At 46.2% G+C, this 20,705-nt stretch overlaps 1 protein-coding gene across 1 annotated transcript in view; it reads right to left on the bottom strand.

The window, feature by feature from the left end:
* LPGAT1 (lysophosphatidylglycerol acyltransferase 1) overlaps positions 1-14,230 on the bottom strand; it is a 161,342-nt gene extending 147,112 nt beyond the window's left edge. The window contains exon 1 of the mRNA XM_089677797.1: positions 14,085-14,230. The gene's annotated coding sequence lies outside the window, so the exon portion shown is untranslated. The remainder of the gene's footprint in view (positions 1-14,084) is intronic.
* Between the last annotated feature and the right edge of the window lie 6,475 nt (positions 14,231-20,705).

Genomic DNA, 20,705 nt, shown 5'->3' with positions numbered 1-20,705 from the left:
CCGGTATTGTACAAGGAAAATTTCCGTGCTTGTCCCTTTGCATAATTTCATGATTGGCTTTCGAAAGCTGTGTACGAACGATCAGATCCTCGGACAATCGATTCAAATGCGGTAACTTTCGTCCAATATTCCCATCGTGTGTACAAAGCTTAAAGGTGAGGGAAAATCCAAACCGGAGCAGTCGCTCAAATAGGAATAGTGGAGAAATATTCAAAATGGGGGCACTGCTGTGGTGATAACCGTTTAAACGATTATTTCCCTTTCCTAAGAGATATTTCCTCTCACTTTCTGGTGTGCCTACAGGGCAGGATAGGAAGGAATATATCCTCAATGGGATACAGAGAGCCCAAAAAAATAAAATAAATAAATAATAATAATATATGGACCTTCACCCTTCCCTACTTCATCCATTAACAAAAAAGTTTTGACTTCAGAGACACGTTAAAGGGTTAGTTCAACGTTACCAAAAACTACCTATGCAGGTAAGGGGTATCTGTAGCTAAAAACAAAAAAAACCACTAAGTTGAATAATGCCCTTTCTATAGGCGAAGGCCATTCTCATACCTCCTGAAGCCACAATAGAATACTTGCAGGATGTTGCCAAGTAAGGCCTAGTCATTACTGCTCACCTCCTCCATCACAGGCATGCTCACTCTCTTCCCTGATATAGTAGCTTGGAGCTCACAGTTTGAGAGCTCACTCCTGTGATGGTGGAGGTAATCAGTAATGACTAGGCCTCACTTAGCAAGGCTCTGTGATTTTTCCAGTCAGGCTTCAGGAGGCATGTAAATGGATTACACCTGTAGCAAGGGCATGATTGAACTTTAGCCAGAGCTGCACAGCTTGTTTTTTACTAGAGACGTGTGTGTGCATGCATGCATTGCCTCTCATATATATTTATTTTACAGATAAATTTGGATATACCTAAACACTACAACTGACCAGGCACCAAAGAATAGCACAGTAAGACAGACATAAAATAAAAAAAAACAAACTAGGTTTTGCTTCAATATTCACCTACAAGCCAGAGATTTCCCTTACAATACTCGTTTTTAACTGGTGCTAGCCAGGGGCGTATTTGCCACAAGGCAAACAAGGCACTTGCCTAAGGCAGCATTTTTCAGGGGAGCAGCACCTCTCCTCAGAAGAAGGGATGGAAGATGGGACACAAACACCATGTGAACCAACTGGGATCCGAGAGGGGCTGCAGGCTGCTTGATGGTGTATGTAGAGCCTGACTCTATTTCTTTAGGATTTCAGGAGCTGTGAAGATGGGTGTCTTTCTCTCTATCACCGGGAAGGGGAGGGGTAGTGGAAGGCTCTCATAGATGGAGGGCAGGGGTGTTGCTGGTTAATGTCAGGCTCTCTCTGCGGGAGGGGGGGTGTTGGTCAGTGTCCGTGGGGGCAGACAATTTGTTTGTCGCCTAGGGCAGCACAAAACCTAAATACACCACTGGTGCTAGCGGTACTCTGATGACAAGCATCATTCAACACACTTTCCCTGAGCCCAGGTCATCCTGGACCTACTTCAGCCTGTGACTGGACAGGGACAAGAGAAGCAGCCCAGTAATGAGCTCATCCCTCTGCTTTCTCCTCCAATCAGCCTGCTTTTGTTTTGTCAGCACATGAACAGACTGCCTCTTCACATGCCAGCTCTGAAGTACAGGGACTGCATGAGGTGACTAGCAGGCAATACAGGTATGTAGACCGCTAGTATTTAAAACAAAACAAAAGTAATGATACATTAATGCGGGGCTGGACAATTTCTAATCACCCGGTTGCCATGGTGACTACAAAAAAAAAAAAATCAAGATCATTAGGTAAAGCAGGCGCTGCATGAGAAATTAGTAGCTAATGTGACTGTACTGACAGCCGAGAGCCACAAGAGAGACTTAAAGCCCAACTCCAGGCAGAATACTGCATTGTGCACCAATGACCTGACTAATAAAGTCCTAATTCCAAACACCTTTTCCTAAGTTATCCTGCAGTGATGGGTGCTCAACCTGCGGCCCTCCAGCTGTTGCAGAACTACAAGTTCCATGAGGCTATGCAAGCCTGACAGTTACAAGCAAAACTCCTAGAGCCTGAGGCATGATGGGACTTGTAGTTCCGCAACAACTGGAGCGCCACAGATTGCGCACAGTTGACTCTATGAGCAAAAGGTAATATCCTGCCCCAGGGACCAGACATTCACCCAGACAGTTACCATCTCTGGCACTGGTCTACTCACCACCCCCTGTGAGTTCTCTTGACTCTGGGGCCAAAGAGGAGGACCCAGATGCTGGAAGTGTGGCCTCCATCATTAGGAGGTGTGCATATCACGCAGGCAATGATGTGGACACCTAAGGAAAGATCCCAAAATATAAACAGAAGAAGGAAGGATAGTCATAGTTTGTTTTTTTTTCACACCAGCGGTTAGTTAGGAAAGGAGGGGTTGCTAATATTCTGGAGTTGGTCTTTAAAGTATAGCTAAAGGCAGAACTTTTTGGGATTAGAACACCCATCAGGTTATTATTGTCTCGCAAATGCAACAACTCCTCCTGCGCTCAGGGACCCAGATCCGTAGGGGACCGATGGACCAGTACTCTTGAAGAGTATGGAGATTCGTCCAGGACCGATCAAAGGCTGTGCAGCTCAAGCAAAAAGCTGAGGAAGCTCGATATGAACTGTAGTGAAGAACAAAAGACAGAGCGCACCAACCTTGCGCATTGCCTCAGAAAACAGTTAATGGATTTATTAATTTAGGAGATATACTCACAAACATAGTAGTAAAACAAGCATGTAAAGTCCAAAATTGAACCACACGATAAGGAGACATGTGCGCATCCCATCAGAAGGGGAGATTCTCAGAGTGATGCTGACGTGTTTTGAAGGGGGAATCCCTTCTTCTTCTGTCCGTGCCTCCATTAGGGAGATTTGCCCTCTCTATTTGTCCTGTTTACCATTATCACCAAAAGTGAAAGTAAAAAAATAAAAAAAATAAAAAAAAATCTCACATTTTGAGTTGTCCCAAGAACAGGAATAGAGGGGAAATCGTCCAATGGGGACACTAGATCTGGTAACCTGGGGGTCACCGAGGGATTCCCTTCATTTGCAGGGATTTCCTCTCACTTCCAGTCAGTGTATTTTTTGCCATCTGTGTGCCATTGGGGAGATTTACCTTCACTTCCTGTCCCATAGCAAAAACAGGAAGTAAGAAAATCTCTGCAAATTAAAAGAATTCATTGGGGACCCCCAGGTCACCAGAACTAGTGTCCCCATTCGAACGTTTCCCCTCTATTACTTTTCTGTGGACAACCTAAAATTTGGGGTTTCTTTTACTTTCACTTTCGATGACAATGGTAAACAGGACAAATAGAGAAGATGAATCTTCCTAACAGAGGCACAGACGGCAATAAAAACCTCACGTGGGTCTTCTCTATCTCCACTCCATCCAAAACTAAAGAAAAAGTTTTACCTTTAGTTACACTTTGAGCCCTGGTTCACACTGATGCGGTCCGGAATTTGCAGCGTTTTCTGTGCAAATTCTGCACCGCATCAGAATCGCACCCCGTTCATGCGAACCGCTGCGGGAGTGTATGTTAACAACACCCCGAAATCGGTCCACAAAACGCGGTGCGATGTGCAGAATCGGATCGCACAGGTGTGAATACCCATGTGATCAGATTCTAGTGCGGACTCAAAAAAAGGGTCTTGCACCTTTTTGGTGCAGATGTGGTGCGATTAGAGCTATACAAAATGTATGGCTCCAATCGCCCAGCACACAGTTCCCATGTGATTTGCACAGGAATGCGGTGCGGTTCCTGTGCGAATCACATGCGATGGTACCACACCGCATGAGTGTAGTCATCACCTGAGCATTTTCACATGAATGTTCCTTCGAAAATCTACTAGTACATGGCCAGCTTAAAAGTGGAATTTTAACTAACAAATTTGTTTTAAAAATTGGCAGACATGCTTCAGCTCTTCCGCCTTAAAGTTACTTACCCGCCTGTCTGCCCCTGCACAGTGAGCCGCGCATGCGCAGCTCACTGTACAAATTTGGCAATGCCAAATCTGACGGAACTCCCGCGCATGCACGGGAGTGATGTCATCCCCGCCCGACGATCGAGATGAAGATGTCAGCGGCCAAGTGGGTAGCAGAAGTATGCTGCATCGCTGGAACGGGGGTGAGCATAGTTCCGCTTTAAGCTAAGCCCTGCCAGTGGCCATAAAGGAAGCCTAGCTCAGTCCGTCTAGACCAGGGGTGTCAAACTGGCGGCCCTCCAGCTGTTGCAGAACTACACGTCCCATCATGCCTCTGCCTTTAGGAGACATGCTTGTAACTGTCAGCCCTGCACGTCTCATGGAACTTGTAATTCCACAACAGCTGGGAGGGCCGCCAGTTTGACACCCCTGGTCTAGATCAACATCAGTACTAGCTTTACCCAACGACAGCCCCTGAATTTCAGCACCAACCTACCCACTGGCAATAGCATTCTTAGCATGCTGGGTGACCCCCATATCCAAATGCTCCCTTCTTCCTTCTCAAGCCAACATTTGTCAGCTCCAGGATTATAACGGTCTGCACTGTCAGACTCCATGCACATGGGGTGTTTTGATAACGTTGGTAACATTAGCTGTGTAGTCTCGTTAAAAACGTGAGTTTTTCAGCTTTTTTTTTAGCATTTTTGCATTAGCGTTTAGCTGTGTTTTACCGCGTTTTTTACAAAAAAAAATTGGGGGCCAAAAAAAAGTCCAAAAATGCCGGTTTGCGGCATTTTACCACGTTTTTCAGCATTAGTGCATTTTTACAGCTAAAAAACTCACTAGTCCTGGGTTTTTTTCCAGCCAAGAAACGTTAATTACACCCTATGTGTGCATGGACACATATGAAAACATGCTGGGGGATTTACTGGCTGTAGAAAAAAATGTCAAAAGCCAAAAACAGCCGCTGTAAAAACGTCCATTGTGCATGAGGACTCGCGAGACAGGAGCAGCTACAACAATGCGGGCAGCCATGGGAACATTTGTCACTGCTGATTGTTATTGATGGTTTAAAGTTGCTCTACTGGTAAAGCAAGTGTCTGTTTTATAGTTTGCTGAAGGTAACTGCTAAAGGGTTAGTTGGCCTTTACCAAAAACTGCCTATGCAGATAAGGGGTGTCTGTAGATAACCTCTGACTAAAGTTGAACAATGCCCTTGCTATAGGTGTAACCTATTTACGTACCCCCTGAAGCCCGACTGAAAAACTCATAGAAGGTTGCTAAATGAGGCCTAGTTGTTACTGGTCACCTCCACCATCACTGGAGTGAGCTCTCAAACACGGAGCTCAGAGCTACTATATCAGGGAAGAGAAAGAGCATGCGAGGGGGTTTGATTCAGAGAAGGAGCTCACTCCTGTGATGGAGGAGGCGAGCAATAAGGACTAGGCCTCACTTGGCAACATCCTTGGAGTATTCTAGCCAGGCTTCGGGAGGTATGTAAACAGCTTACACCTATAGCAAGGGCATTATTCAACTTTCATCAGAGCTGCACAGCTTGATTTTTTAATCTACAGATACCCCTAATCTGCATAGACAGTTCTGTGTAAAAGTGAACTAGCCCTATAACCACTTGACAACCACCTAACATAGAAGTATGGCGGCAAAGCGGCGTCTCTGCGCTAAATCACGCATCCGATACGTGATCCATTTCTTCTGGTAGGGGGCGTCCGAGCGCAACCTTCAGCTGTGTTGTGATTAGTGACAGCACAAGACAATCAGCCAGCCCCAGAGAGTTGAGACAACCCATCTACCACTGACAGGGGTGCTTACAATACATGTATGTAAAACCTTTATCCCAAATAAATTGTTTGCTGTAACTGCTTAAAGTGGAACTTCGCCCTCTCAATCAACATGGGTTATTTTTAATCCTTATGCTGCTAGAATTGGTAAATAGATAGGAAGGTACATTAAAATTACTTCTTTGTTTTTTCTTTTTTTTTTTTACAATTTCTTCAGTTACTTCCGGGTTTCCATGCCTAGGCGTCTGCAGGAGGGGAAGGAGGGTTCTCAGTTCAGCCAATGCCTGAGCTAAGGTTAGGATTCCAGGAAGTAAATGCTACATGAATCATCTGCCCTTACTCAAGGATGACCACTGCCAGAAATGCTAGGCGGTGTTTTCCAAAGTGATTTCTTTGCAAAATAAAGCATGGGGATATGGATGGATGGAGGAATTTGCTTTGAATATTGAAAATTAATAAATAGCATTTTTGGTTCGTGATGCTCAGATGCAGCGCAGTTCCACTTTAAAAAGTGTTAGCTGGAGTTCACCTTGCATTTGTTAGTCAAGTCCATTGAAGTATCTAAATCAGCTAGTCCATCTAACACTACCCTCACCCCAGATTGACAGTGCTGCTGTCTAAAGGTCTCTCTGCTGCTCCTCCACCCAAAATGGAGACACCCTACTGGCTAAATCACTGGTTGAAAATAAAGGAAAAGTTACATGAAAAAGAAAACTAATGCAGACACCACATTTAAGGATCGGAAAGTTGCAATATAGAACATTTTTGTTTTTGGGTTTAATATCGCTTTAAAGTGTTTTGGTTTTTCTTTTATACCTGCCTAGAGTTCAGCTTTAAAATTTGATTGTACAATCTCCTTTATGGACAGTTTACACTATGCCTGCATCTGAATTGCATAGGAACGCGCTATTCCTCAAGAGTATCTTGTAGCTGCTGACTTTTAGTAAAAGGACACCTACCTGACCAGGGATGTCCTCATTTGGGCTAGTTCTTTACTAGCCTTCAGGTTCCCGGTACCGGCATCCTAACTGTGGGCAGCAGGCAATATAGCTTTTGGCTTCACAGCAGGCTGCCCACTGCGCATGTGCAAATCATTCTTTGAGAATGGTCCTGCAATCTTCTGGGACCTGTCACATGTCCCAGAAGACTGCACGGAGAGAAAGGTTGCACTCAGATCACCTAGACGATTTGTGCATAAGTGGGAGCCTGTACCTGTCAAAACTAGGTTCCCATTTCCCCAACCCCCCCCCCCCCAGAAAAAAAAAAAAAAAAAAAGACATGCCAAACATGGCAAGGGAGGAGGGCTTAAAGCAGAACATCCCTTTTTGATTGGAGTTTCGCTTTCAGCACATATGCAAAAATAAATGCATTTTTCATAAGATAGGTTAGTAGAGGCAGCCACTGTATATAACTGACAACTGATTTACTTAGAACCTAAATACTAGTTCCCCCCCAGTGGCAGGCAAAGTGTTTAACCATGAACCTAAGGACATGAGATTGTCACCCAACCAGGTTGTTTTGGGGTTCATTTACAATGGGTATAGAAAAGAATCACCCCATTTAAAATAATCACATTTTGTTGCTTTGCAGCCTGAAATGAAGACAGACACAGTTTTTGTTTCATCCAGCTGCATTTACTCAGTGCAACTTATAACATCCAAGTGAAAGGTATAACATCAACAAGTAAAAAAAAAAATTTAAAAACAGAATCGCTGATTTGGAAAAAGGTTCACCCCCTCATATTAGTATTTTGTTGAACCCCCTTTTGCTTTAAATTTCAGCCATTAGTCTCTTGGGATTTGTCTCTACAAACTTTGCACATCTAGACTTTTCAATATTTGCCCACTCTTCTTTGCAGAACTTCTGCTCAAGTTCAGTTAAATTTGATGGTGACCGTTTGCGGACTGCAGTCCGAGTCATTCCACAGATTTTCAATGGGGTTTACGTCTGGGCTCTGATTAGGCCATGCAAGAACATTCACCTTTTTCTCCTTTCAGCACTGTGTGGTCATTTTTGCTGTGTGCTTTGGGTCATGTTGGAATGTAAACCTTCCCATTGACAACTTTCTGGCAGAGAGCAGATTTTCCTCCAGAATAGGACGGTATTTTGACCCATTTTTCCTTCTATCCTGGCAAGTGCTCCAGTCCCTGCAGCAGAGAAACCTCCTTTAACAGGATATTCCCACCTCCATGCTTTACTGTAGGAATGGTGGTATTTGGATGGTGAGCTGGACTGGATTTCCGCCAGACATATCGATTAGTGTTCCATTCCATTTTAGTCTCATCCGACAAGGACTTTTTCCATGCAGCCTCAAAATCTTCAAGAAGCATTTTGCCAAAACTCAGAAATGACTGCACGTTTTTTCTGGAAACCCTCCACATTCGTGGAGGATTTGTGATATTGTTGTCACATGCACACAATGACAACTCTGTCAGAAATTCCTAAAACTGCTTCAGAGTTGCTGAAGGCCTCTTGGTATCCTCTCTGACCAGTTTCCTCCTGGCTCTTTCTTCCAGTTTGGAGCGACGTCCTGGTCCAGGGAGGGTCTGTGTTCTACCAAATACTTTCCACTTCATAATAATAGACTTCTAAGCATTGATAAAGCTTTTGAACATTGTTTTGTAGCCATCTCCTGACTTGTGACTGTCCACAACTTTATCCCAAAGATCTTCTGACAGTGCCTTGCCACCCCTAGTTGATTGGTTGCTTCAGCTGCACTAACAGAGACTGAAATGCTCCAGGAAGGCTCTTTTCATGCCGAGCTGATCAGAATGACCACAGCTGATCACAGTTGGAAGTCAAATGGCTTTGTGGGCCATTGAGAAGGTGATAAGCTACACCTGATTGAGATTGATTTTTTTTTTTTTAGGGGGGGGGGGTGATCCTTTTTCCAACTAAGCGATTCTGTTTTTCATTTTTTTTTTTTTTTTTTATTTCTTTCTGACATGTTGGTGTTAGATCTTTCAATTGGATGTTATACATTGCACTAAATAAATAGTAAATGCACCTGGATAAAACAAAAACTGTGTGTCTTCATTTCAGGCTGCAAAGCAACAAAATGTGATTATCTTAAAAAGGGAGGTGATTCTTTTCTATGCCCATTGTCATTTACATTGGCATCACTTTGCCTATTCAGGGCATAATGATGACGTCTGTGTAAAGCCTAACACCCCCCACCACCATTGTATATTTATTTTATTTCAGGTACTTATACAGCGCTGTCAATTTACGCAGCGCTTTACACATATATATTGTACATTCACATCAGTCCCTAACCCTCAAGGGGTGTACAATCTAAGGTCCCTAACTTATATTCATACACATATTAGGGCCAATTTAGACAGGATCCAATTAACCTACCAGCATGTCTTTTGGAGTGTGGGAGGAAACCGGAGTACCCGGAGGAAACCCACGCAGGCACAGGGAGAACATGCAAACTCCAGGCAGGTGGTGCCGTGGCTGGGATTTGAACCAATGACCCTAGTACTGCCAGGCGGAAGTGCTAACCATTTAGTCGCTGTGCTGCCCGCTAACCCTTCTAGCGCTCCTCACTTCTTTTTCCCGTTCAAAGTAACCAGTGCTTTTGGGATGTGGGATGTGTGACCTTCAATGATGCAGTGCTCAGGACTAGCAGCAAGATCTCCCCTACCATCCCCGTGGCAGCTACAAAGGAAGAAGCGTGGCTGCGTGGAGAAGGCAAAGTGACAGGGTCTCTTTGAAGTGAAATGGTTCATCTCACGTGAAGGCAAAACAACAGATTCCCTCCATTTCCAGTCTCACCATCTGCACACATGCCTTTTCCTTTTGCTTTCTGAACTTCTAGATGTAGGACTGGAGGGGAGATAACATCCCTGTATAGCGATTACAGATAAGGGGGCTGAACAGACGTGATATAGAAAATAAAACTAGAAACAGAACCAAATAGACAGATAATTGTTAAAAATGATAAAGTACCAACAGATCCAAGATCATCCAGTCCAATATTGGCTATGAAAGAAAGACTGTACAGTCCTGTCATCACAAGACTGACATTTGCTGTATAAGTGAAAAAGTGACCAGTATCAATCTAAATAGATTAGTAAAGACACAGTATCACGTCTCCTGAGATTACAAAATGGTGACGTGCACACAGTTGTGGATTAAATACAATATTGTATAGATTAGGGGTGATCAGAGACCGGCGCGCACTGCTAGGACAAAGGGGACACGTATATAAAGGACAGATTACAGGGGACACCATCCTAGTATGGACAGATTAATACAATGGAGGAAAACTTGGGTCTGGACAGGTCACAAGGAAAGGATACTACAGACAATAAGGATGGCCATATATTTATACACACACATAAAAGGTGGTGGAGAGATGGAAACGCCAGAAAGAGACATTCTACATATATCAGGCAAAAGTGACATTATAGAATGGTCAGAGATGAGCATACCATAGGAGTACACACATATATACACACAGAAATAGAAGTGGGTGTAAAGATGTGACAGACCTGAACAGAGAATTATAGATCTAAGGAGACATGGACACAGGGATGGATTAGAGATGACACGCTGGGCTGTACAGACATGGCTGGATTAGGCACACTGATGGCCTAGACAGGAATATATTATGTATATAAGGACGGAGAAGATCACATGGTACCCTATAGATGTACGCCATGTATACAAAGAGAGCACACAGTGCTGTATATACCCATAGGAAGGATGGGGGGAGAATGAGCAGATAGGACACAGTGCTGTATAGACAGGAATATTATGTATACAGATGAGGATTATTGGGGGAGGGCACAGTACTGTATAGACATGGTGATATTATATATACAGATGAAGATTATTGGGGGGGGGGGGGGACAGATTACATAGATGTGGATATATTCTCAGTACAGTTGAGGATTATTGGAAAGGACATAGTGCTGTATAGACATGGATATACATATGCTGTGTATATTATATATACAGATGATTATTATGGGGGGGGGGGGGCACAGTGCTGTGCATAGACAGATGATCAATGACCTGGTAACACACATAAAAGATTTGGGAAAGGCAGGGGGGAGAGGGGTAATATATATTGGGGGGGGGGGGGTGCAGACATGGATATTATAGGTGTATATGGGGGGGGCAGAGCAGACACAGATATATTCTATATACTGTTAAAGATATTTGGTGTGTATAGATGGATACATTGCATGTTTATGAGATGGGGGTGACATTGCGGTGTACAGATGAATATACAGATGGATATATATGTATGTGGAGAGTCATTCCTGTGTACAGATAGATATATATGTATATAGGAGGGTGAGAATGCGGTGTACAGATGGATATATATGTATATGGGGGGTGTCATTGCTGTGTACAGATGGATATATATGTATATGGGGGGTGTCACTGCTGTGTACAGATGGATATATATGTATATGGGGGTGAGGTGTCACTGCTGAGTACAGATGGATATATATGTACATAGGGGGTGGGGTGTCATTGCTGTGTACAGATGGATATATATGTACCTGGGGGGTGGGGTGTCATTGCTGTGTACAGATGGATACATTACATGTGTATGAGATGGGGGTGACATTGCTGTGTGCAGATGGATATATATGTATATGGAGGGGGGAGGGTCATTGCTGTGTACAGATGGATATATATGTATATGGGGGGTGACAATGCTGTGTACAGATGGATATATATGTAAATGGGGGGGGGGGTGACACTGATGTGTACAGATGGATATACAGTGGGGCAAAAAAGTATTTAGTCAGCCACCAATTGTGCAAGTTCTCCCACTTAAAAAGATGAGAGAGGCCTGTAATTGGCATCATAGGTAGACCTCAACTATGAGAGACAAAATGAGAAAAAAATCCAGACAATCACATTGGCTGATTTGGAAAGAATTTATTTGCAAGTTATGGTGGAAAATAAGTATTTGGTCAATATCAAAAGTTCATCTCAATACTTTGTTATATATCCTTTGTTGGCAATGACAGAGGTCAAACATTTCCTGTAAGTCTTCACAAGGTTGGCACATTCCTTCATGCAGATCTCCTCTAGAGCAGTGATGTTTTGGGGCTGTCGCTGGGCAACACGGACTTTTACCTCCCTCCAAAGGTTTTCTATGGGGTTGAGATCTGGAGACTGGCTAGGACACTCCAGGACCTTGAAATGCTTCTTACGAAGCCACTCCTTCGTTGCCCGGGCGGTATGTTTGGGATCATTGTCATGTTGGAAGACCCAGCCACGTTTCATCTTCAATGCCCTTGCTGATGGAAGGAGGTTTGCACTCAAAATCTCACAATTCATGGCCCCATTCATTCTGTCCTGTACATGGATCAGTCGTCCTGGTCCCTTTGCAGAGAAACAGCCCCAAAGCATGATGTTGCCACCCCCATGCTTCACAGTAGGTCTGGTGTTCTTTGGATGCAACTCAGCATTCTGTCTTCTCCAAACACGACGAGTTGTGTTTCTACCAACCAGTTCTATTTTGGTTTCATCTGACCATATGACATTCTCCCAATCCTCTTCTGGACAGGCCCGGACATGTACTGGCTTAAGCAGGGGGACACGTCTGGCACTGCAGGATCTGAGTCCCTGGCGGTGTAGTGTGTCACTGATGGTAGCCTTTGTTACGTTGGTCCCAGCTCTCTGCAGGTCATTCACTAGGTCCCCCCGTGTGGTCCTGGGATTTTGCTCACCGTTCTTGTGATCATTTTGACCCCACGGGGTGAGATCTTGCATGGAGCCCCAGATCAAGGGAGATTATCAGTGGTCTTGTATGTGTTCCATTTTCTATTTATTGCTCCCACAGTTGATTTGTTCACACCAAGCTGCTTGCCTATTGCAGATTCAGTCTCCCTAGCCTGGTGCAAGTCTACAATTTTGTTTCTGGTGTCCTTTGACAGCTCTTAAGTCTTCACCATAGTGGAGTTTGGAGTGTGACTGTTTGAGGTTGTGGACAGGTGTCTTTTATACTGATAACAAGTTCAAACAGGTGCCATTGATACAGGTAATGAGTGCAGGACAGAGGAGCCTCTTAAAGAAGAAGGTACAGGTCTGTGAGAGCCAGAAATCTTGCTTGTTTGTAGGTGACCAAATACTTATTTTCCACCATAATTTGCAAATAAATTCTTTCCAAATCAGCCAATGTGATTGTCTGGATTTTTTTCTCATTTTGTCTCTCATAGTTGAGGTCTACCTATGATGCCAATTACAGGCCTCTCTCATCTTTTTAAGTGGGAGAACTTGCACAATTGGTGGCTGACTAAATACTTTTTTGCCCCACTGTATATGTATATGGGAGGCTAACAATGCTGTGTACAGATAGATATATATCTATATGTGGGAGGGGTGTCTTTGCTGTGTACAGATGGATATATGTATATGGGGGGTGTCATTGCTGTGTACAGATGGATATGGGGTGTCATTGCTGTGTACAGATGGATATATATATGTATATGGGGGGTGTCATTGCTGTATACAGATGGATATGTATATGGGGGTGTCATTGCTGTGTACAGATGGATATGTATATGGGGGTGGAGTGTCAGTGCTGTATACAGATGGATATACATGTACATGGAGGGTGGGGTGTCAGTGCTGTATACAGATGGATATACATGTACATGGAGGGTGGGGTGTCAGTGCTGTGTACAGATGGATATATATGTACATAGGGGGTGGGGTGTCATTGCTGTGTACAGATGGATATATATGTACATAGAGGGTGGGGTGTCATTGCTGTGTACAGATGGATATATATGTACCTGGGGGGTGGGGTGTCATTGCTGTGTACAGATGGATATATATGTATATGGGGGGTGTCATTGCTGTGTACAGATGGAAATATATGTATATGGGGGGTGTCATTGGTGTTTACAGATGGATATATATGGGGGGGGGTGTCATTGCTGTGTACAGATGGATATATATGTATATGGGGGGGTGTCATTGCTGTGTACAGATGGATATATATGTATATGGGGGGGTGTCATTGCTGTGTACAGATGGATATATATGTATATGGGGGGTGTCATTGCTGTGTACAGATGGATATATATGTATATGGGGGGTGTCATTGCTGTGTACAGTGGGGCGATCAGTGACCCGGTGACACACACATGACACATGTGACACACACAGACACGTGAACATCCCATCACTGAGCGGTGAGGACAGACAGACGGACTGATGGATGGACAGCACTGCGCCTGCGCACATCCAGCGGCGTGTAACGGCTGTGATCACCCACATCCCGGTTCACCTCCCTCCTCCCCCCATCCCCGTCCATCACCTCCCCCTTGCCCGGCTCACCTGCGGGGCCCCCGGATCCCGGTGTGTTAGCGATGGAGGAGCTGGCGGTGGGAGATCCTTCCTCCTCCTCCCCCTCCTCCACCTCCCAGCAGCGCTGACTGCGATCCCCCTCCAGCCCTGTTCGCACTATCACAGACCCGCACACCGATTGGGGGAGAGCAGCCGGGGGATCGGCCAATGGCCAGCCCAGCGCAGACCCCGCCTTCCACGTCACGGACGGGAAAGGAAGGGCGGGGCAATGGCGGCTAACGGTGATTGAGAGGCGTGTGGGTGCTCAGCGTCCGCCGGTGGAGGTGACCGGAGAGAGGAGGGCTGTGATCGGAGGATGGGGACACACCGATACCTCGGCTTGTGACTGCGAGGAGTCCGGGCTGGACTGTGCTGTTCTACCAGAGGGGGGTGGCTGGGGTCTGGACCAACAAGTACCAGACTTCCCCCATTGGCCGGGTTCTAGAGCCTCAACTGACCTACCACCGACCCGAGGTCATTGTCCGAGTTCTAGGCTCCTGAGTGGTATCTTCAGTGTTTATGAACCCCGGAATACAACAATTAGCACTGAAGGGTCATTTCCGGTGTTCTAGATCCCCAGAGTTCTAGAGCCTCAAGTTTCCGCCTTCCTCTATTGGCCAGGTGTACTAGGTCCATGGTCCATCATTGGGAGGGTGCTCTGTCCTATACTATTGGAAGGATTCTAGACCCCCAAGTGTCAATGTTCTACTATTGGCTGGGATCTACAGCCTCAACTATCCATCTTCTACTATTGGCAGCATATACTAGACCCACAAAGGTCAGAGTTCTACTGTTGGGAGGGTTCTAGAGCCTCAAGTGTCACATTGGCAGGTTACTAGATCCTTGGGTGTTTAAAATTCCCAGAATTCTAAAGCATTGAGTATCTTCCACTTTTGGCCAGGTATATTGGATTCATAGGTGTCAGTGTTCCATCATTGGTATGGTACTCAGTCTTCTATTGGAATGCTTCTAGACCCCCAAGTTTCTGGGTTCTGCTATTGGCTGGGTTCTAGATCTTTGAGTAACCTAGCGCTTATCTGGGGTCGTTGCCGGAGTTCTAGGATCTTAAGTGATATATTTAGTAGTTGTCAGTGTATATTAACCTCGAAATACAATAATCAGCACTGAAGGGTCATTTCAGGTGTTCTAGATCCCCAGAGTTCTAGAGCATCGAGTATCCGCTTTCCTCTATTGGCCAGATGTACTACATCCATAGGTGTCCATGCTCCATCATTAGGTGGGTACTCAGTCTTCTACTATTGGCCTGAGTTCCTAGAACCTCATTTGTCAGTGTTCCACATTGGCAGGTTACTAGATTGTCAGATATTCTAGATCCCCAGCTTTCGTGAACCTTGAGTATCAGTCTGCCATTATTGGTCAGGTATACTAGATCTACAGGTGTCTGTGTTCCACCACAGGTGTGATACCACAGAGGTTCAGTGTTCTACTTTTGGCTGGGTTCTAGAGCCTCAAGTGATGTACCACTGATCTGGGCTCTTTGCCAGAGTAGTAATTATAAATATTTTATAACCTCAGAATACAACTATTAATGAAGGATCATTTCTGGTATTCTAGAGCCTCAAATATCAGTCCTCCACTCTTGGCCAGGTATACTAGATCCACAGGTGTCAATGTTCTGCTCTTGGCAGGGTGCTACAGGCTCAAGTGTCAGTGTTCTATTGGCAGGGTTCTACAGCCTAAAGTGTCAGTGTTCCACACCAGATTACTAGATTCTCTAGTGTCAGTGTGTTACTATTGAGAGTGTTCTAAAGCAGGAGTCTACAAACCTTCTAAGAAAAGGGCCAGTTTACTGTAGGTCAGAAGTTACGTGGGCTGGACTATGGACAGCAGGAGCAGAAAATGCCCCATGTTAGCGGGAATAGATTGTCGGGCTTGGTGGTCTGCGGGGTTAAAACCTTACATAATTCCTGTACCTAGTAGGCGGAGGAATGGTGCCCCATCACTGGTGTCAGTGGCAGGAATGGTGCCCCATCACTGGTGTCAGTGGCAGGAATGGTGCCCCATCACTGGTGTCAGTGGCAGGAATGGTGCCCCATCACTGGTGTCAGTGGCAGGAATGGTGCCCCATCACTGGTGTCAGTGGCAGGAATGGTGCCCCATCACTGGTGTCAGTGGCAGGAATAGTGTCCCGTCATTGGTGTCAGTGGGAGGAATAGTGCCCCGTCATTGGTGTCAGTGGCAAGAATTGAGCCCCGTCAATGGGAGGAATAGAGCCCCGTCATTGGTGTCAGTGGGAGGAATAGAGCCCCGTCATTGGTGTCAGTGGCAGGAATAGAGCCCCGTCATTGGTGTCAATGGGAGGAAGAGAGCCCCGTCATTGGTGTCAGTGGCAGGAATAGAGCCCCGTCATTGGTGTCAGTGGCAGGAATAGAGCCCCGTCATTGGTGTCAGTGAGAGGAATAGAGCCCCGTCATTGGTGTCAGTGGAAAGAATAGAGCCCCGTCATTGGTGTCGGTGGAATAGAGCCCCATCATTGGTGTCAGTGGAAGGAATAGAGCCCCATCATTGGTGTCAGTGGAAGGAATAGAGCCCCGTCAGTGGAAGGAATAGAGCCCTGTCATTGGTGTCAGTGGGTGGAATAGAGCCCCGTCATTGGTGTCAGTGGGTGGAATAGAACCCCTTCATTGGTGTCAGTGGGTGGAATAGAACCCCGTCATTGGTGTCAGTGGGTGGAATAGAACCCCGTCATTGGTGTCGGTGGAATAGTGCCCCATCTCTGGTGTCAGTGGCAGGAATAGTGCCCCGTCTCTGGTGTCAGTGGCAGGAATAGTGCCCCGTCATTGGTGTCAGTGGCAGGAATAGTGCCCCGTCATTGGTGTCAGTGGCAGGAATAGAGCCCCGTCATTGGTGTCAGTGGTAGGAATAGTGCCCCGTCATTGGTGCCAGTGGGTGGAATAGAGTCCCGTCATTGGTGCCAGTGGGTGGAATAGAGTCCCGTCATTGGTGCCAGTGGGTGGAATAGAGTCCCGTCATTGGTGCCGGTGGGTGGAATAGAGCCCCGTCATTGGTGTCGGTGGAAGGAACAGAGCCCCGTCATTGGTGTCGGTGGAAGGAACAGAGCCCCGTCATTGGTGTCGGTGGAATAGAGCCCCGTCATTGGTGTCAGTGGAAGGAATAGAGCCCCGTCATTGGTGTCAGTGGAAGGAATAGAGCCCCGTCATTGGTGTCAGTGGGTGGAATAGAGCCCCATCATTGGTGTCAGTGGGTGGAATAGAGCCCCGTCATTGGTGCCAGTGGGTGGAATAGAGCCCCGTCATTGGGAGGAACAATACCCCACTGTTGGGGTCAGTGGAATGATTGGTACCTCATCAGTGGGGGGAAATGGTGCATTATCAGGAAAGTGCCTCACATCAGGGGGAAGAACACTGTCCCAAAGGCCGGATAAAGGCAAGCTAAGGGCCACATTTGGAGATCGCTGTTCTAGAGCCTCAATTGTTGGTGTTCCACTATTAGTAGGGTTCTAGACATCCGAGTGTCAGCGTTCTGCTGTTTGCAGGGTTCTACAGACTCAAATGATCTACCACTTATCTGAGGCCATTGCTAGGGTTCAAAGTCCTTGGGTGTTACATTTAGTAATGGTCAGTGTTTAACCACTTCAGGTCTGGACACTTTCACCCCCTTCCAGTCCAAGCCAACTTTCAGCTCTCACACTTTGAGTGACAATTGCTCAGTCATGCAACACTATACCCAAATGAAATTTGTATCATTTTTTTTTTTAGACAGAGCTTTCTTTTGGTGGTATTTGATCACCACTGGGTTTTTTTTTATTTTTTTTGCGCTATAAACGAAAAATGCCAAACATTTTGAAAAAATAATTTTTTGCTTAGTTTTTTGTTATAAAACTTTGCAAATAATTTTCTTTATAAATTTAGGCCAAAATGTATTCTGCTAAATTCTTGGGGTAAAAATAACCCAAAACAGTGTATATTATTTAGTCTGTGTGACAGCTATAGAGTCTACAAACTTTGGGATCTATATCTGAAAATGTATCAGTTGAGACCCTAAAATGCCTGGACGGTGCTATGGGGTGGTCGGGATGCTGGTATGCGGTATGGCGGTGATCAGGACGGTGGTATGGGGTGGTCGGGATGCTGGTATGAGGTATGGCAATGATCAGGTGTCAAGGCCCTACCTTTTCCCAGAGGTTATGTTACTCCATGTGCTGGCATCCATCTTGGATTTCTGCTGAGCATGGTGTGAAGCTTTTATGCCTTCAGGTCTCTGAGGTCCATCCCCCAGAGGGGTGTGGCTGAGTACATATAAGCCTGTGATCCGCACATGCTCTTTGCACTTGTGTCTTTGTCTTGCTACAGCTCTGTGTATATGCTCGTGACTCTTCTGGTATTCTGACTCGGCTTGTGATTAAGACCATTCTCTGTGTTTTCCTTCGATCTGACCTTCCGTTGCTGAACCCGGCCCGTGACCTGTGATTCTCTGTCTACTGTTTTGTCCTGTTGTTGTCGACTCGGCTTGCCTGACTACGCTATTGTCATTCTCACCAGCTACACGCCATTGGCGGCGGCCATTACCGCAGCCGGGGTGTCTCGGGGGCCGCGACCTGGTTCCTGGCTGCGTCAAGTCCATCCCCACCATCAGGGGCCCTGGTGAAGGGCAGCCTGGGACTTAGACTCCGCGCCCTGAGGGACTTCGGTCTGTTGGTGGTGGTTGTCGTCAGCCAGTGCGTTACCCTGCCACTAGGCCTACCTGTCCGTTCCACAGCCCTGCCTGACATCAGGACGGTGGTATACGGTGGTCGGGATGCTGGTATGAGGTATGGCAATGATCAGGACGGTGGTATGGGGTGGTCAGCATGCTGGTATGAGGTATGGCAGTGATCAGGACGGTGGTATGGGGTGGTCAGCATGCTGGTATGAGGTATGGCAGTGATCAGGACGGTGGTATGGGGTGGTCAGCATGCTGGTATGAGATATGGCGATGATCAGGACGGTGGTATGAGGTGGTCAGCATGCTGGTATGAGATATGGCGATGATCAAGACGGTGGTATGGGGTGGTCAGGATGCTGGTATGAGGTATGGCGATGATCAGGACGGTGGTATGGGGTGGTCAGCATGCTGGTATGAGGTATGGCGGTGATCAGGACGGTGGTATGGGGTGGTCAACATGCTGGCATGAGGTATGGCAATGATCAGGACGGTGGTATGGGGTGGTCAGCATGCTGGTATGAGGTATGGCGGTGATTAGGACGGTGGTATGGGGTGGTCGGGATGCTGGTATGAGGTATGGCGGTGATCAGGACGGTGGTATGGGGTGGTCTGGATACTGGTATGGCTGTGTTCAGGGTGCTGGTATGGCGGTGATGTGGGTGCTTGTATGGCATATGGTGATCAGGATGCTGGTATGGCATATGGTGGTGATCAGGGCGCTGGTATGGGTTTTGATGGTGATCAGGGTGCTGGTATGGTGTATGGCTGTTATTGTAAACATTGGAACAGGTGACAGGGCTGGCTACATGTTTATTAATGACTACACTAGGGCAGTGATCGGGGACACTGGGGTGGCTGGTACTGCAGTGTGAGTGTACAAGCCGCCTGACAGGCTGCTGCATCAGTTCTCTGCTCTTACTGTGAGCAAAGAGAACCGATCTTTACTTTCAGTGTTTACTGTGTGATTGTCGCAGCAATCACATGGTAAAACACCATATGCTCGCCCAGTAATGTGATCCTCTATGTTCAGGCAACATACCAATCGCCAGGCTCCCAGGTGTGTGCTCTGTGAGCCACGGTGCATCCACCGATACGGGCTGACCTACAGGTACATTGGCCCGCATCAGCAAAGCCTCCTGCCCACCATCTATAGTCAATGGGCAGGCGGGAAGCGGCTAATACCCTTTGAAATTGGGCAATCAAGGGTCGTTGTTGTTGTTTTAGATCTCCCAATTACACCACTTTTCCTGGTTCTATGCCAATGTTTTGGTGCCTCAAGTGTCAGCATTCAACTATTGGCAGGAATCTAGAGTCTCAAGGGTCACTGTTCATATTGGCATAGTTTTAGTGCCTCAAGTGTTATACCACTTATTCTGGTTCTTTGCCTGTATTTTAGAGCATCAATGTTTTACCACCTGTCTGAGATCATAACTAGCGTTCTAGAGCCTCAGGCATTAGTGTTCCGATGTCCAAGTCCATTGCCAGTGTTCTTAAGTCTCTGTGTTCTACCACCTACTTGGGGGTCATAGCTAATGTTCTAGAGCAGAGCTTAACAAATCCCAGGTTGCCAAGGCAGTTAGAAAATCTGTCTTGGCGCCTGGGTTCACATACCGCCTCCCCTTGACTTCAATGCAAAAATGCCTCCCCTTGACTTCAATGCAAAAACTCTTGTCAAAAGCAATCCTATGTGAACACCTATCTCCGCCTGCCACTCTATCACTTGCAAGTCTGGAACGCAGCGCTGCCAACTCACTCAGGACCCTTTTCGTAATGGCACGTAAAACGCCATGCGTGTGGATCACATCTGTGTGAGCTACCTCCATAGGAACAAATAATATCTAGCCTGTCATGCCAATTTGTGAGTTTAAAAATGCGTCCAGAATCACATATGGGTGAACCAGGGTGGTTCCATTCACACCTGGGTGT

This window comes from Staurois parvus, unplaced genomic scaffold, assembly GCF_062004578.1.
Source record: "Staurois parvus isolate SC_StPar_1 unplaced genomic scaffold, SC_StPar_1.0 ptg000192l, whole genome shotgun sequence".
Lineage (NCBI taxonomy): Eukaryota > Metazoa > Chordata > Amphibia > Anura > Ranidae > Staurois > Staurois parvus.
This window is presented reverse-complemented; position numbering and strand designations above follow the sequence as displayed.